We start from the raw sequence: 6,000 nt of genomic DNA, 5'->3' as shown, positions 1-6,000 counted from the left end.
TGCACACGATGCAGACGTATTTGCAGTCAAACCACTTATGTGCTTTAAATAAACACATACACAAAAGGCAAATATGGACTAAGCCTTAGATGAACACTGTTAACTGTGAGAGTCTGTGACCAGCTTGGAATTCACGGTGAGACCTAACAATAACAAAAACAAAACAAAAAAGAAAGAATGCATTTAGGGACTCCTACAAAAAAAAGAAAGAAAGGAAGAAAGAAAGAGAGAGAGAAAGAGAGAAAGCCAATAAGAGATTAGGAGAGGTGACCCTTGTCACTGTCTTTCCAGGATTATCATGTCCACCAGAAGCATGTCACAGAGAATACACACATAGGAACAACTCAGCACGGAAAGCCGGAAGCCAAGGGCTCCGCGTCTTAGATGCCACATTCTGGGGCGCATCTTCTCGAAGCCTTCCTACTTTTACTCAGAGGGCTACATCGTCTTGGTATTTTTACAATATGGCCCAGTAATTATTATACTGACCATGATTCGTCTTTGTTTTTTCAAATATATATGTTGTAATGTGTCATCTTAGTGTTAACCTGCCTTTGAAACCTGAGGGTGGTGGTTTTGAGAGCCCTGTGGAAGGGCCTCAGTTTTCTCCTTACACTCGCTCTGCTCTTGATCTTCCTGTGTTTGCAGAAGTCAAAGATTCCAAGAATCCCAACCGATTGGCACCTTATCCTGGGAAGAGCAGTGCGTTCCCAGTGGGCGGGGATTGGGGACGCGCGTGGCCCTTGGGCTTCAGTGGGGCCACTCCATTTTAAAAGCCAGCTTTTAAAGTGAATGGAAACTTCTAAGTTTCTCAAAGCGGGGGCCCTTGATTCGGGAGCGGAGTGGAGATGACCGGAAAAGGCTTTCCCTGTGGTGAGGGGAGAGAACCCCACCCGGAGGCCCGGGCAGTCTCTAGGGACAGCGTCCTGGGTTGGGTATCCCTTCCAGGTCCGGCTCCTGGGCGCACGCGGATCCAGACCCCTCGGCCTCTGCCCGGGGAAGAGCCCAGCCCAGTCTCTGGTCCCGCCGGCCTCGGAGGGTAGGGCGCGGCGAGGGCGAAGGGCGAAGGGCCAGCGGCTGCCTCGGCGTCCGTCCGCGTGTGGCGGGGGCCGTAGGGGGAGGACGCGGGCCGAGGGGGAGGGCTCACATCTCGGCGAAGTTCCCGGATGGTCGCAGCCTCCCGGCGCGGAGCGCTTTTCCTGCCCGCCCCGGCTCAGCCCTGCGGACCCAGAGAGAAGTTTCCCAGAAAAAAATGCCCCGCGCGCCGCGGGGCCGACGAGCCGTCCGGAGCCGCCGCAGGGTAAGGGAACCGCGCCCCACCACGCGGGGCGCGTCCAGGGTCCACGGAGTTGGGGTGCGGACGGGCAGGATGTCGGGGCCGCGTCCTCGGAGCCGAGGGCAGCAATCCCAGTTCAGGCCCGCGGTCCAGCCTGTGCGGGAGGAAGGGGCGGCGGCTGCCGCGGCTCGAGATGCCGCGCTCCCCGCTGAGCGCTGCGGGGCTGCACCGACCCAGGGCCGCGGTGGTCCCGACCGATGTAACCACCGTCTCTGGGTGATGCCCGGGAGCCGCATCTGCAACTCTAACTCCACCGAGGGCGGGTGACTTTGGAGCGCGCGGCTCCCAGAACTTGGCTCCCATGCCCAGGAGGCAGCCTGATCCCAGGTCTGTGCGCGCTCTAGGTGCCTGCGTCTGCTCCTGGAAGGGCGGCCAACTCCGGTCAGGGCTTTGCGCCCAGGGCCTCTCCCTAAATCGTGGACCGCTTCCCTTCATCCTTCATCCTCCTTCCCCCTCAACCCCCCTACTTTAGCGTGCTTTTCTTTTCAAAGAAAGAACTGTTAAACTTAGCTAGTGCAAGAGAAATCCAATAGGGATGACCCAGATCCTCGGTTTGTGGCTAGACTTTGAACTCAGATTAACAAAAGGTGTGTCTGTGTGGAACCTGGTTTGACTAGGTCTTGCTTAATCTCCAAGGACTATCCCTGGGCTATGGGCTCCTAACCCCTCAGGGTGTCTGCAGTGAGCAGATTTGGTCTCTTTCTCTGAAAATTACTAGTCTGTTTTGGATCTTCCTTGCCCTTCATCTCTCCGGTTCCTGTGCCGGCCTGCAGGTAGACCTACAGGGACGACGGACACGTGTGCAGCCTGGGTAGGTTTTCTTTTTAACAGTTGCCATACAATTTGAATGATGTATTTTCATTTGAAGGCACTGATAGATAGATTTTTGCCTTCTCAAAAAAAAAATGCTTATTTCGATAATAGATAAATAACTTAAAGGACATTTCCGTTTCAGTTTGTAGATCACGTTTTGACTTCTTAAAGAGAGAAAGTCTTGCATAAACTATGGGCTCTCTGCTTCTTACAGTGCTGGGGCACTGCCTTCCACCCTGATTACCTGCCAGTTGTCATTCACCAGGTTGAGTCTCTCTGAGACACGGGGTGGTGTATTGTGTAGATCGTACACACATCTGTGAGTGTGGGCTGAAGATAAGCCGCAGACCGGGCTTTGCAAATGTTCTGGATCAGCTCAGCAACATCACCGTCTTCCCTTAGAAGCCTTAGCTCTTCTCTTTGAGTATCACAAGAGCTCTTTTAGATTATGTATGTGATGGAGAGCAAAGAGATTTGAAAGCAGGGAATGATCAAACTCTGGGACGATAAGGGAGAATGAACTTATTTCCAGATGGAGGGTATCGCATCTTCCTTTGGTTTCCATTTCACACATTTTCTACTGTGTGTTTAGCTACTGCTGGATGCCCTTAGACCTACTGTGTGACTCGGTGGACAGTCGTTCCACCACAGGGTGTGAGGCTAGAACAGGATAACTGTGTCTGAGACAGCAAGAAGCAATTTGATACAAAGTAACTCAGTCACTAGGCACCGTGCAACACCAAGACACAAGAGCAAAAAAGGAACTGCCAGAGAGTTGGTAGCAAAGAGAAGGATGCCTGTGTCTTTTAAATTGACTGTGCCAGGGTGCTCTGGTTCCATGAGCCAGCTTTCATGAATGGTCATGATACTCTGTTTTTGTCACTGTCTTTGATATCTGAGAGTGTTCCTAACTATAGCTGTATTTTTAAAGATGTGCACGTTCCATGGTGAAGCCAAGTGTTCTTTTATTCTTTTTATACTTTTATTCTAATGTACACGAGAACATTTTTATCTCTTGCTGTAACCTGTCTGTTTCTAAGAACCTGGGAATCTAGCTTCAAGAGCTGTGGCCTTCCTGGGGCCTGTCCTCCAAATGGAGTCTTCTAGATTTCTGATGATTTTCATACCTAGGTGGAGGCCCCTCTGCAGCTGGTTGCCAGCAACCCATGTAGTCAGGCCATGGGCCCCACACATGCCAATTAGGTTGCAGTTGGAATCAAGCTCAACGTTCTTTGAGTATTGACGGTCTCTACTGGAAGATTTATTTAGTCATGCTCTCTGCTGGGTAGAGGGGAGACTTAGCTCAGAAGGGTTTGTCCCTGGATGTTTCCCATCACTGTAGACAACCTTGCTTGGAACAGCAGGGCTGGAAGGCAAATATGGTAAGGTGGAGAAGAACAAGAATAAGAGGTTTCCAGGAGAGGGGTGGCTTCCAGCTGCTGGGAGCCATCCTCTCATTGCTTTGTTCCATTAGCAATTATTATTTATCATTGTGTATGTGCTTGCCATGGAGAGATTCGCAGACATGTTCACATCCTGTCCCACTGTCCAGCTTCAGTTGAGAATCACTCCTGGTTTCTCCTCCCTGGGACAAAGGACTTCCTCATGGAACCTTGTTATAATACTCAACCCTACACACATGTAGCTGCTGCTCACCCTGTGGGTATTATAGCCAGGCTGAGATCACTAACTGACTCATGGAGACTTCTGAACAATACAACCTTTGAGGAATCCCTTCAGTTAGTTGAGTAGTGTTATCTGCTAACGTGTGAATCAGTGTGGAGTAAGCTGGGTCTCAGTTAGCTTTGTGTGACTAGAAGTTTACAAAGGCTAAACTTCTATGAGTGTGAGTGTGGAGTGAGGGGTTTAAGTCTTGGTTTGGTTTGTTTATAACAGGTTATGATAGGTAACCTTGGCTGGCCTGGAATCTGCCATATGGACCAGGCTGACCTCGAACTTGGAGCAATCTTCCTCCTTCTGTCTCTCAGGTCCTGGGATTACGTGCATGGGCCTCTGGCCCTAGAGAACTCACTTTTGAGAGCCCACAGATGATGCCAGTGTGCTGAGTATAGTTAGTTTTCATGTGGTTACTGCATGGACCACGGAGTCTCCTTGATCTTGTGTCTGGTACAAGTACTCCATCTTACAAGGTCTTTTTTCCTTTACCCCTACCGTGAGAGCAGCCATCTCTACCTAGAGGATTGCTATGAGGGTCGTGTGGTCACATGCACAGTATACTTAGCAGGTTGTACACATTGGTGCTATTGGTGTTTGTGGGCCATTATCATTAACATTGTTATAAACAGCGTGGATCAACAAAATAGCCTTCATATAGGAGCTGCTTTTATTATAAATTGACATATAAAAACAGTCTCTCTAATGCCCGTGACCTACATGTTTGACATTTACCATGTGGCCCCAAGGAGGAGAAGAATCGTGATGTTTGGGTTCTGCAGTACCTGTCCACCCAGAGGAGCCTCCACTGCTGAGGTTTTTAGGGCAGATTAAGGACAGGGAATGCAGAGACAGCATGCATCACTTTCTTAGCCCTTTGGCACCAGGAAATATTGGGTATTATGTCTTGGTAGTCACATGGTACCCTCCATCTGTGGGAGTGAAGAGTAACAGGTGTATTAGCTGCCTCTCTCAGTCCAGCAGCTTTGATCTCAGGTGTGGAGCCCAAGCCCAGGAGCTACAACCCCGTTGCTCCTTGTGGCCAGACCACTGTGGACACACAGCATTCGAGTCTGCCCATTAGTCACAAATACTTACTGAGAAAGCAAAAGCAATAAATGTTGCTACTCAGTGAAAGAATGCAGGTGAGAGTAATGAGATGTAACTGTCTACAGCTTTTACATTGTAGTTTTGATTGCTATGACTTACATAAAAATAGTACATTTTAATGTTTAGTATAAATGAAGTTTTCTCCTTGAATTCGTGTTTTCTTTTGGTTCCACTTGGTCTCTCAGTTATTCTAGCATGCGTATTGCTTTTCTTTTGTGCAGTGCTGATGTTTGAACCCAGTACTTCAGACATGCTGAGCCCAGTTATATTAATTTTTAAAAATTTTTATTTATTTTTGTTTTTGTTTTTCGGGACAGGCCTCAAACTCAGAGGTCAACCTGCCTCTGCCCCCTGAGTGCTGGGACTAAGGGCGTGCGCCACCACCAAGCCCAATTAAATTAAGTGAATGAAATTCTTCAAAGCTTTCAGTGATTTTGGTGGCACACACCTTTAGTCCCAGCACTTGGGAGGCGGAGCCAGGCAGATCTCCAGGTTCGAGGACAGCCAGAGCCACAAAGGGTCTCCGTCTTGAAAAAACAAACAAACAACAACAAAAACCATGGGCTATTTCTAGAACAAGAAATGTGAAGGGATGAAGTCTGCTGTCCTTTTAGCTGGGTGGTGGTGGCATACACTTTTAATCCTAGCACTCAGGAGGCACAGGCAGGTGGAGCTCTGTGAGTTCAAGGCCAGCTCAATCTACAGTGTGCATTCCAGGACAGCCAGGGCTACACAGAGAAACCCTGTCTTGAAAAAAATGAAACAAACAAAACAACAACAACACAATCAAACAGTCCAGAGGCTGGAGAGATGTGTGCCTGTGCACTGCATGAATGCGGTGTCCTTGGAGACCAGAAGAGCACATTAGATGCTGTGGTACTGGAGTTAAAGATGCTATGCGCCACGGTGTGGGTGCTGAGCCATCTCTCAGCTCCCCCCCCCACTCCTCTCTCGCTCTTTTCTTCCTACCTTCTATGGCTACTCTCCTTCCCCTCTTCCTTCCTATAATGTTACCAGTCCCATGCCATTTAGTTGATTCATTTAATATTCGTGCAACCCTGTGAGAT

General features: G+C 49.1%; 1 protein-coding gene across 3 annotated transcripts in view; it reads left to right on the top strand.

Annotated features, from left to right (window-relative positions):
• The first annotated feature begins 949 nt into the window (after positions 1–949).
• Positions 950–6,000, top strand: part of Wipf1 (WAS/WASL interacting protein family member 1) — a 105,912-nt gene continuing 100,861 nt past the window's right edge. For 2 of the 3 annotated variants that reach the window (XM_031370635.1, XM_031370636.1), the window contains exon 1: positions 950–1,300. The gene's annotated coding sequence lies outside the window, so the exon portion shown is untranslated. The remainder of the gene's footprint in view (positions 1,301–6,000) is intronic. The other variant, XM_031370631.1, reaches the window with a different exon arrangement.

Source organism: Mastomys coucha, unplaced genomic scaffold (assembly GCF_008632895.1).
Source record: "Mastomys coucha isolate ucsf_1 unplaced genomic scaffold, UCSF_Mcou_1 pScaffold15, whole genome shotgun sequence".
NCBI lineage: Eukaryota > Metazoa > Chordata > Mammalia > Rodentia > Muridae > Mastomys > Mastomys coucha.
This window is presented reverse-complemented; position numbering and strand designations above follow the sequence as displayed.